The 13,464-nt window shown below is 39.1% G+C and overlaps 1 non-coding gene across 1 annotated transcript; it reads left to right on the forward strand.

The window, feature by feature from the left end:
* The first annotated feature begins 262 nt into the window (after nucleotides 1–262).
* On the forward strand, nucleotides 263–335 carry trnam-cau (transfer RNA methionine (anticodon CAU)). Its single transcript has one exon. It is a non-coding gene; the product is annotated as a tRNA-Met (tRNA).
* The last annotated feature ends 13,129 nt before the right edge of the window (nucleotides 336–13,464 follow it).

Consider the following 13,464-nt stretch of genomic DNA (forward strand, 5'->3'; position numbering starts at 1 on the left):
GACTCGTGGAGTCGTGTGGAAATGACCGAGACTGACTCGATACCTGCTCATACCGCAGCGCTGAGAGAGTGTGAGCTCCTAATTGCTTGCCGCACCCTGGGCCAGTGGAGAAATGAATAACGTGTCTGACCAGAATTCAGGAGATTGTTGGTTCGATTTCCACCTGGATGGATGGTTTTTGCAAACTGCCAATTCGTTCATGACTTTACACCTTGCAAACTGTCCGACTTGGTAGTGTTGCCTGGACAGTTATGTTTCAAGTGCCTTCTTAGCGCAGCAGGTAGCGCGTCAGTCTCATAATCTGAAGGTCCTGAGTTCAATCCTCAGAGAAGGCATAATTAAGCTTTTTTTTCCATCTTTGCTCAAGACCAAAATCAAGAATTTTTGCTTCCTGCAGCACACCAAAAGATTTGCTGCCCCTTGACCTCTGTGTGCCATCGCACGCAGTGAAGCTTAAGAAGTACATGGACCATGGGCTCGCTGAAAACTGACGCCACTTTTTTTCTGGACAATTGACCCAAGTCAAAAGGTGTGTGGAGAATGCAACAATCTATCCTGCTATCTCTCACATGCTCAGCGAGAATCATAGAAAGGTTACAGCACGGAATGAGGCCATTCGGCCTATCGAGTCCGCACCGGCTCTATGCACGAGCAACCCAGCTAGTCCCACTCCCCCGTCCCATCCCCGTCGCCCTGAAAATGATTTCCTTTCCACGATTGAATCATCCCCTCGGGCAGTGCATTCCAGATCCTAACTGCTCGCTGTGTAAAAAAGTTTTTCCTCATGTCACCTTTAATTCTTTTGCCAATCACCTTAATTCTATTTCCTCTGGTCCTTGACCCTTCCACCAATGGGAACAGTTTCTCTCTATCTACTCTGTCTGGACCCTTCATGATTTTGAATACCTCTATCAAGTCTCCTCGCAACAGTCTCTGTTCCAAGGAGAACAACTCCAGCTTCTCCAGCCTCTCCACGTAACTGGAGCCCCTCATCCATGGAATCAATCTAGTAAATCTCTTCAGCACCCTCTCGGAGACCTTCACATCTTTCCTAAAATGCAGTGGCCAGAAGTGGACACAATACTACAGTTTTGGCCGAAACATTGTTTTATAAAGGTTCATCATGACTTCCATACTTTTGTAGTCTATTTAAAAAACCCTGGATCACGTATGCTTTTTAACCGCTTTCCCAACCTGCCCTGCCACCTTGAACGATTTGTGCACATATACCCCCAGATCTCTCTGTTCCTGTGCCCCTTTTAGAATTGTGCCCTATAGTTTATATTGCCTCTCCTCGTTCTTCCTACCGAAATGCATGATTTCGCATTTTTCTGCGTTAACTTTCATTTGCCACGTATGCGCCCATGCCACCAGCCTGTCTATATCCTCTTGAAGTCGATCACTATCCACCTCACTGTTCACTACACTTCCATTTTTGAGTCATATGCAAATTTGGAAATTGTGCCCTATACACCCAAGTCCAAGTCATTAATATATATCAAGAAAAGCAGTGGTCCCAGAACTGGTCCCTGGGGAACACCACTGTACACCTCCTTCCAGTCCGAAAAACAACCGTTCACCACTACTCTCTGTTTCCTGTACCTGAGCCAATTCTGTATCCATGTTGCTACTGCCCCCTTTATTCCACATTTGAGGTTGTTTCTTGTAAATTGCCCATCACAGTAGCTGCTTCGCACTCGCATCCAAGCAGCTCCACTACCAGCAGATAAATCTTGCCTTGGGTTGGCCCCTCCCTGAATTCAATCAATATTTTGCTCTAATCGGAGTTATCGAGTATCAACAAGTGAGCGACAGCAGAACGGGAAGCCACTGTAATCGTGAATGATGCTGAGAAGAACCCGAGCCTGCGGAAAGCAGACGAGGATAGGAACAGCTGTGCCGAGCTTGAGGGAGCAGCGAGAACCCAGTATGTCTCTCTGTCTGTCTGACTGATAGAAGACTTTTTTTGCCTGAAAGCGGTTTGAAGTGTTGTTGCTCAAAAGCACTCACTGCTGGTGAGCAGAGGCAAATGCTCGAGCAAAGCAGCCGTGTTTGGGCAGACACAGAAAGCTTTAAGTTATGAGAAATGAAAAGAGGTCTCCTGTGCCTCAGCGCCAACGTGTTAAGCTGTCGGCTGCCTGTAAATTTAAGAGAACGGCCTGGAGCTAATTACTCCAAAAGCACGTTCGCTACTTCGAACAAGCAACCTGAGGATGACTTTGATCTGTTAATTGTACAACAGTTCTCCACTCTACCTGAGCGATCGAAGGGAAGCAGCAAAGGTCTTTGGGGATTGTTCACCGTGTGAATCGGGTGGGCATGACCGAGACGAACTCGGTACCTGCTCATTCTTCAGAGCTGTGGGAGTGTGAGCTGTTACTTCAGTTTTACAACCTCGGCCAGTGGAGTAATGGATAACGTTTCTGTTTACAAATAAGACCCGTTCTATGATGGTTTCCCGCTGGACTCGAAGGTTTCTGCGAACTGGTTTTTGTCACAAAACAGACATTACTGCATAAAACTGGTCAGAGAGACTTCTGTGATCAACAGCCTGAAGGAGAAAGAGGGCTCGGTGACGTCTTCAAAGACCGACATACTGAGTCCACCCCACCTTGTATTGTACAGAATGTAACATAAGATATGTACTGAGTCCACCCCACCTTGTATTGTACAGAATGTAATATAAGATATGTGCTGTGTCCACCCCACCTTGTATTGTACAGAATGTAATATAAGATATGGACTGAGTCCACCCCACCTTGTATTGTACAGAATGTAATATAAGATATGTGCTGTGTCCACCCCACCTTGTATTGTACAGAATGTAATATAAGATATGTACTGAGTCCACCCCACCTTGTATTGTACAGAATGTAATATAAGATATGTGCTGTGTCCACCCCACCTTGTATTGTACAGAATGTAATATAAGATATGGACTGAGTCCACCCCACTGTGTATTGTACAGAATGTAATATAAGATATGGACTGAGTCCACCCACCTTGTATTGTACAGAATGTAATATAAGTTATGTACTGAGTCCACCCCACCTTGTATTGTACAGAATGTAATATAAGTTATGTACTGAGTCCACCCCACCTTGTATTGTACAGAATGTAATATAAGATATGGACTGAGTCCACCCCACTTTGTATTGTATAGAATGTAATATAAGATATGTACTGAGTCCACCCCACTTTGTATTGTACAGAATGTAATATAAGATATGGATTGAGTCCACCCCACCTTGTATTGTACAGAATGTAATATAACATATGTACTGAGTCCACCCCACCTTGTATTGTACAGAATGTAATATAAGTTATGTGCTGAGTCCACCCCACCTTGTATTGTACAGAATGTAATACAAGATATGTACTGAGTCCACCCCACCTTGTATTGTACAGAATGTAATATAAGATATGTGCTGTGTCCACCCCACCTTGTATTGCACAGAATGTAATATAGGATATGTACTGAGTCCACCCCACCTTGTATTGTACAGAATGATATAAGATATGTGCTGTGTCCACCCCACCTTGTATTGTACAGAATGTAATATAAAATATGTACTGAGTCCACCCCACCTTGTATTGTACAGAATGTAATATAAGATATGTGCTGTGTCCACCCCACCTTGTATTGTACAGAATGTAATATAAGATATGGACTGAGTCCACCCACCTTGTATTGTACAGAATGTAATATAAGTTATGTGCTGTGTCCACCCCACCTTGTATTGTACAGAATGTAATATAAGATATGGACTGAGTCCACCCACCTTGTATTGTACAGAATGTAATATAAGTTATGTACTGAGTCCACCCCACCTTGTATTGTACAGAATGTAATATAAGATATGGACTGAGTCCACCCCACTTTGTATTGTATAGAATGTAATATAAGATATGTACTGAGTCCACCCCACTTTGTATTGTACAGAATGTAATATAAGATATGGACTGAGTCCACCCCACCTTGTATTGTACAGAATGTAATATAAGATATGGACTGAGTCCACACCACCTTGTATTGTACAGAATGTAATATAAGTTATGTACTGAGTCCACCCCACCTTGTATTGTACAGAATGTAATATACGATATGTACTGAGTCCAACCCACTGTGCATTGTACAGAATGTAATATAAGATATGGACTGAGTCCACCCCACCTTGTATTGTACAGAATGTAATATAAGTTATGTACTGAGTCCACCCCACCTTGTATTGTACAGAATGTAATACAAGATATGTACTGAGTCCACCCAACCTTGTATTGTACAGAATGTAATATAAGATATGTACTGAGTCCACCCCACCTTGTATTGTACAGAATGTAATATAAGATATGGACTGAGTCCACCCCACTTTGTATTGTACAGAATGTAATATAAGATATGTACTGAGTCCACCCCACTTTGTATTGTACAGAATGTAATATAAGATATGGACTGAGTCCACCCCACCTTGTATTGTACAGAATGTAATATAAGATATGGACTGAGTCCACCCCACCTTGTATTGTACAGAATGTAATATAAGTTATGTACTGAGTCCACCCCACCTTGTATTGTACAGAATGTAATATAAGTTATATACTGAGTCCACCCCACCTTGTATTGTACAGAATGTAATACAAGATATGTACTGAGTCCACCCCACCTTGTATTGTACAGAATGTAATATAAGATATGTGCTGTGTCCACCCCACCTTGTATTGTACAGAATGTAATATAAGATATGGACTGAGTCCACCCACCTTGTATTGTACAGAATGTAATATAAGTTATGTGCTGTGTCCACCCCACCTTGTATTGTACAGAATGTAATATAAGATATGGACTGAGTCCACCCACCTTGTATTGTACAGAATGTAATATAAGTTATGTACTGAGTCCACCCCACCTTGTATTGTACAGAATGTAATATAAGTTATGTACTGAGTCCACCCCACCTTGTATTGCACAGAATGTAATATAAGATATGGACTGAGTCCACCCCACTTTGTATTGTATAGAATGTAATATAAGATATGTACTGAGTCCACCCCACTTTGTATTGTACAGAATGTAATATAAGATATGGACTGAGTCCACCCCACCTTGTATTGTACAGAATGTAATATAACATATGGACTGAGTCCACCCCACCTTGTATTGTACAGAATGTAATATAAGTTATGTACTGAGTCCACCCCACCTTGTATTGTACAGAATGTAATATAAGATATGTACTGAGTCCAACCCACTGTGCATTGTACAGAATGTAATATAAGATATGGACTGAGTCCACCCCACCTTGTATTGTACAGAATGTAATATAAGTTATGTACTGAGTCCACCCCACCTTGTATTGTACAGAATGTAATACAAGATATGTACTGAGTCCACCCAACCTTGTATTGTACAGAATGTAATATAAGATATGTACTGAGTCCACCCCACCTTGTATTGTACAGAATGTAATATAAGATATGGACTGAGTCCACCCAACCTTGTATTGTACAGAATGTAATATAAGATATGTACTGAGTCCACCCCACCTTGTATTGTACAGAATGTAATATAAGATATGGACTGAGTCCACCCCACCTTGTATTGTACAGAATGTAATATAAGTTATGTACTGAGTCCACCCCACCTTGTATTGTACAGAATGTAATACAAGATATGTACTGAGTCCACCCAATCTTGTATTGTACAGAATGTAATATAAGATATGTACTGAGTCCACCCAACCTTGTATTGTACAGAATGTAATATAAGTTATGTGCTGTGTCCACCCCACCTTGTATTGTACAGAATGTAATATAAGATATGGACTGAGTCCACCCACCTTGTATTGTACAGAATGCAATATAAGTTATGTACTGAGTCCACCCCACCTTGTATTGTACAGAATGTAATATAAGTTATGTACTGAGTCCACCCCACCTTGTATTGTACAGAATGTAATTTAAGATATGGACTGAGTCCACCCCACTTTGTATTGTATAGAATGTAATATTAGATATGAACTGAGTCCACCCCACTTTGTATTGTACAGAATGTAATATAAGATATGGACTGAGTCCACCCCACCTTGTATTGTACAGAATGTAATATAAGTTATGTACTGAGTCCACCCCACCTTGTATTGTACAGAATGTAATATAAGTTATGTGCTGAGTCCACCCCACCTTGTATTGTACAGAATGTAATACAAGATATGTACGGAGTCCACCCCACCTTGTATTGTACAGAATGTAAGATAAGATATGTGCTGTGTCCACCCCACTTTGTATTGTACAGAATGTAATATAAGATATGGACTGAGTCCACCCCACCTTGTATTGTACAGAATGTAATATAAGATATGGACTGAGTCCACACCACCTTGTATTGTACAGAATGTAATATAAGTTATGTACTGAGTCCACCCCACCTTGTATTGTACAGAATGTAATATAAGATATGTACTGAGTCCACCCCACTTTGTATTGTACAGAATGTAATATAAGATATGTACTGAGTCCACCCCACTTTGTATTGTACAGAATGTAATATAAGATATGGACTGAGTCCACCCCACCTTGTATTGTACAGAATGAAATATAAGATATGGACTGAGTCCACCCCACCTTGTATTGTACAGAATGTAATATAAGTTATGTACTGAGTCCACCCCACCTTGTATTGTACAGAATGTAATATAAGTTATGTACTGAGTCCACCCCACCTTGTATTGTACAGAATGTAATACAAGATATGTACTGAGTCCACCCCACCTTGTATTGTACAGAATGTAATATAAGATATGTACTGAGTCCACCCCACCTTGTATTGTACAGAATGTAATATAAGATATGTGCTGTGTCCACCCCACCTTGTATTGTACAGAATGTAATATAAGATATGTACTGAGTCCACCCCACCTTGTATTGTACAGAATGTAATATAAGATATGTGCTGTGTCCACCCCACCTTGTATTGTACAGCATGTAATATAAGATATGGACTGAGTCCACCCACCTTGTATTGTACAGAATGTAATATAAGTTATGTACTGAGTCCACCCCACCTTGTATTGTACAGAATGTAATATAAGTTATGTACTGAGTCCACCCCACCTTGTATTGTACAGAATGTAATATAAGATATGGACTGAGTCCACCCCACTTTGTATTGTACAGAATGTAATATAAGATATGTACTGAGTCCACCCCACTTTGTATTGTACAGAATGTAATATAAGATATGGACTGAGTCCACCCCAACTTGTATTGTACAGAATGTAATATAAGATATGGACTGAGTCCACCCCACCTTGTATTGTACAGAATGTAATATAAGTTATGTACTGAGTCCACCCCACCTTGTATTGTACAGAATGTAATATAAGTTATGTAGTGAGTCCACACCACCTTGTATTGTACAGAATGTAATATAAGATATGTACTGAGTCCAACCCACTGTGCATTGTACAGAATGTAATATAAGATATGGATTGAGTCCACCCCACCTTGTATTGTACAGAATGTAATATAAGTTATGTACTGAGTCCACCCCACCTTGTATTGTACAGAATGTAATATAAGTTATGTACTGAGTCCACCCCACCTTGTATTGTACAGAATGTAATATAAGATATGGACTGAGTCCACCCCACTTTGTATTGTATAGAATGTAATATAAGATATGAACTGAGTCCACCCCACTTTGTATTGTACAGAATGTAATATAAGATATGGACTGAGTCCACCCCACCTTGTATTGTACAGAATGTAATATAAGTTATGTACTGAGTCCACCCCACCTTGTATTGTACAGAATGTAATATAAGTTATGTGCTGAGTCCACCCCACCTTGTATTGTACAGAATGTAATACAAGATATGTACGGAGTCCACCCCACCTTGTATTGTACAGAATGTAATATAAGATATGTGCTGTGTCCACCCCACCTTGTATTGTACAGAATGAAATATAAGATATGTACTGAGTCCACCCCACCTTGTATTGTACAGAATGTAATATAAGATATGTGCTGTGTCCACCCCACCTTGTATTGTACAGAATGTAATATAAGATATGTACTGAGTCCACCCCACCTTGTATTGTACAGAATGTAATATAAGATATGTGCTGTGTCCACCCCACCTTGTATTGTACAGAATGTAATATAAGATATGGACTGAGTCCACCCACCTTGTATTGTACAGAATGTAATATAAGTTATGTACTGAGTCCACCCCACCTTGTATTGTACAGAATGTAATATAAGTTATGTACTGAGTCCACCCCACCTTGTATTGTACAGAATGTAATATAAGATATGGACTGAGTCCACCCCACTTTGTATTGTATAGAATGTAATATAAGATATGAACTGAGTCCACCCCACTTTGTATTGTACAGAATGTAATATAAGATATGGACTGAGTCCACCCCACCTTGTATTGTACAGAATGTAATATAAGATATGGACTGAGTCCACACCACCTTGTATTGTACAGAATGTAATATAAGTTATGTACTGAGTCCACCCCACCTTGTATTGTACAGAATGTAATATAAGATATGTACTGAGTCCACCCCACTTTGTATTGTACAGAATGTAATATAAGATATGTACTGAGTCCACCCCACTTTGTATTGTACAGAATGTAATATAAGATATGGACTGAGTCCACCCCACCTTGTATTGTACAGAATGAAATATAAGATATGGACTGAGTCCACCCCACCTTGTATTGTACAGAATGTAATATAAGTTATGTACTGAGTCCACCCCACCTTGTATTGTACAGAATGTAATATAAGTTATGTACTGAGTCCACCCCACCTTGTATTGTACAGAATGTAATACAAGATATGTACTGAGTCCACCCCACCTTGTATTGTACAGAATGTAATATAAGATATGGACTGAGTCCACCCCACCTTGTATTGTACAGAATGTAATATAAGATATGTGCTGTGTCCACCCCACCTTGTATTGTACAGAATGTAATATAAGATATGTACTGAGTCCACCCCACCTTGTATTGTACAGAATGTAATATAAGATATGTGCTGTGTCCACCCCACCTTGTATTGTACAGCATGTAATATAAGATATGGACTGAGTCCACCCACCTTGTATTGTACAGAATGTAATATAAGTTATGTACTGAGTCCACCCCACCTTGTATTGTACAGAATGTAATATAAGTTATGTACTGAGTCCACCCCACCTTGTATTGTACAGAATGTAATATAAGATATGGACTGAGTCCACCCCACTTTGTATTGTACAGAATGTAATATAAGATATGTACTGAGTCCACCCCACTGTGCATTGTACAGAATGTAATATAAGATATGGATTGAGTCCACCCCACCTTGTATTGTACAGAATGTAATATAAGTTATGTACTGAGTCCACCCCACCTTGTATTGTACAGAATGTAATACAAGATATGTACTGAGTCCACCCAACCTTGTATTGTACAGAATGTAATATAAGATATGTTCTGAGTCCACCCCACCTTGTATTGTACAGAATGTAATATAAGATATGGACTGAGTCCACCCCACTTTGTATTGTACAGAATGTAATATAAGATATGTGCTGTGTCCACCCCACCTTGTATTGTACAGAATGTAATATAAGATATGTACTGAGTCCACCCCACCTTGTATTGTACAGAATGTAATATAAGATATGTGCTGTGTCCACCCCACCTTGTATTGTACAGAATGTAATATAAGATATGGACTGAGTCCACCCACCTTGTATTGTACAGAATGTAATATAAGTTATGTGCTGTGTCCACCCCACCTTGTATTGTACAGAATGTAATATAAGATATGGACTGAGTCCACCCACCTTGTATTGTACAGAATGTAATATAAGTTATGTACTGAGTCCACCCCACCTTGTATTGTACAGAATGTAATATAAGTTATGTACTGAGTCCACCCCACCTTGTATTGTACAGAATGTAATATAAGTTATGTACTGAGTCCACACCACCTTGTATTGTACAGAATGTAATATAAGATATGTACTGAGTCCAACCCACTGTGCATTGTACAGAATGTAATATAAGATATGGACTGAGTCCACCCCACCTTGTATTGTACAGAATGTAATACAAGATATGGACTGAGTCCACCCAACCTTGTATTGTACAGAATGTAATATAAGATATGTACTGAGTCCACCCCACCTTGTATTGTACAGAATGTAATATAAGATATGGACTGAGTCCAACCCACTTTGTATTGTACAGAATGTAATATAAGATATGTACTGAGTCCACCCCACTTTGTATTGTACAGAATGTAATATAAGATATGGACTGAGTCCACCCCACCTTGTATTGTACAGAATGTAATATAAGTTATGTACTGAGTCCACCCCACCTTGTATTGTACAGAATGTAATATAAGTTATGTACTGAGTCCACCCCACCTTGTATTGTACAGAATGTAATACAAGATATGTACTGAGTCCACCCAACCTTGTATTGTACAGAATGTAATATAAGATATGTACTGAGTCCACCCCACCTTGTATTGTACAGAATGTAATATAAGATATGTACTGAGTCCACCCCACCTTGTATTGTACAGAATGTAATATAAGTTATGTCCTGAGTCCACCCCACCTTGTATTGTACAGAATGTAATATAAGATATGTACTGAGTCCACCCCACCTTGTATTGTACAGAATGTAATATAAGATATGTACTGAGTCCACCCCACCTTGTATTGTACAGAATGTAATATAAGTTATGTACTGAGTACACCCACCTTGTATTGTACAGAATGTAATATAAGTTATGTACTGAATCCACCCCACCTTGTATTGTACAGAATGTAATATAAGATATGTGCTGTGTCCACCCCAGCTTGTATTGTACAGAATGTAATATAAGATATGGACTGAGTCCACCCACCTTGTATTGTACAGAATGTAATATAAGTTATGTGCTGTGTCCACCCCACCTTGTATTGTACAGAATGTAATATAAGATATGGACTGTGTCCACCAACCTTGTATTGTACAGAATGTAATATAAGTTATGTACTGAGTCCACCCCACCTTGTATTGTACAGAATGTAACATAAGATATGGACTGAGTCCACCCACCTTGTATTGTACAGAATGTAATATAAGTTATGTGCTGTGTCCACCCCACCTTGTATTGTACAGAATGTAATATAAGATATGGACTGAGTCCACCCACCTTGTATTGTACAGAATGTAATATAAGTTATGTACTGAGTCCACCCCACCTTGTATTGTACAGAATGTAATATAAGTTATGTACTGAGTCCACCCCACCTTGTATTGTACAGAATGTAATATAAGATATGGACTGAGTCCACCCCACTTTGTATTGTATAGAATGTAATATAAGATATGAACTGAGTCCACCCCACTTTGTATTGTACAGAATGTAATATAAGATATGGACTGAGTCCACCCCACCTTGTATTGTACAGAATGTAATATAAGATATGGACTGAGTCCACCCCACCTTGTATTGTACAGAATGTAATATAAGTTATGTACTGAGTCCACCCCACCTTGTATTGTACAGAATGTAATATAAGTTATGTACTGAGTCCACCCCACCTTGTATTGTACAGAATGTAATACAAGATATGTACTGAGTCCACCCCACCTTGTATTGTACAGAATGTAATATAAGATATGTGCTGTGTCCACCCCACCTTGTATTGTACAGAATGTAATATAAGATATGTACTGAGTCCACCCCACCTTGTATTGTACAGAATGTAATATAAGATATGTGCTGTGTCCACCCCACCTTGTATTGTACAGAATGTAATATAAGATATGTACTGAGTCCACCCCACCTTGTATTGTACAGAATGTAATATAAGATATGTGCTGTGTCCACCCCACCTTGTATTGTACAGAATGTAATATAAGATATGGACTGAGTCCACCCACCTTGTATTGTACAGAATGTAATATAAGTTATGTGCTGTGTCCACCCCACCTTGTATTGTACAGAATGTAATATAAGATATGGACTGAGTCCACCCACCTTGTATTGTACAGAATGTAATATAAGTTATGTACTGAGTCCACCCCACCTTGTATTGTACAGAATGTAATATAAGTTATGTACTGAGTCCACCCCACCTTGTATTGTACAGAATGTAATATAAGATATGGACTGAGTCCACCCCACTTTGTATTGTACAGAATGTAATATAAGATATGTACTGAGTCCACCCCACTTTGTATTGTACAGAATGTAATATAAGATATGGACTGAGTCCACCCCACCTTGTATTGTACAGAATGTAATATAAGATATGGACTGAGTCCACCCCACCTTGTATTGTACAGAATGTAATATAAGTTATGTACTGAGTCCACCCCACCTTGTATTGTACAGAATGTAATATAAGTTATGTACTGAGTCCACACCACCTTGTATTGTACAGAATGTAATATAAGATATGTAATGAGTCCAACCCACTGTGCATTGTACAGAATGTAATATAAGATATGGACTGAGTCCACCCCACCTTGTATTGTACAGAATGTAATATAAGTTATGTACTGAGTCCACCCCACCTTGTATTGTACAGAATGTAATACAAGATATGTACTGAGTCCACCCCACCTTGTATTGTACAGAATGTAATATAAGATATGGACTGAGTCCACCCCACTTTGTATTGTACAGAATGTAATATAAGATATGTGCTGTGTCCACCCCACCTTGTATTGTACAGAATGTAATATAAGATATGTACTGAGTCCACCCCACCTTGTATTGTACAGAATGTAATATAAGATATGTGCTGTGTCCACCCCACCTTGTATTGTACAGAATGTAATATAAGATATGGACTGAGTCCACCCACCTTGTATTGTACAGAATGTAATATAAGTTATGTGCTGTGTCCACCCCACCTTGTATTGTACAGAATGTAATATAAGATATGGACTGAGTCCACCCACCTTGTATTGTACAGAATGTAATATAAGTTATGTACTGAGTCCACCCCACCTTGTATTGTACAGAATGTAATATAAGTTATGTACTGAGTCCACCCCACCTTGTATTGTACAGAATGTAATATAAGTTATGTACTGAGTCCACACCACCTTGTATTGTACAGAATGTAATATAAGATATGTACTGAGTCCAACCCACTGTGCATTGTACAGAATGTAATATAAGATATGGACTGAGTCCACCCCACCTTGTATTGTACAGAATGTAATACAAGATATGGACTGAGTCCACCCAACCTTGTATTGTACAGAATGTAATATAAGATATGTACTGAGTCCACCCCACCTTGTATTGTACAGAATGTAATATAAGATATGGACTGAGTCCAACCCACTTTGTATTGTACAGAATGTAATATAAGATATGTACTGAGTCCACCCCACTTTGTATTGTACAGAATGTAATATAAGATATGGACTGAGTCCACCC

This window comes from Heptranchias perlo, unplaced genomic scaffold (genome assembly GCF_035084215.1).
Source record: "Heptranchias perlo isolate sHepPer1 unplaced genomic scaffold, sHepPer1.hap1 HAP1_SCAFFOLD_47, whole genome shotgun sequence".
In the NCBI taxonomy this organism is placed as follows: Eukaryota; Metazoa; Chordata; class Chondrichthyes; order Hexanchiformes; family Hexanchidae; genus Heptranchias; species Heptranchias perlo.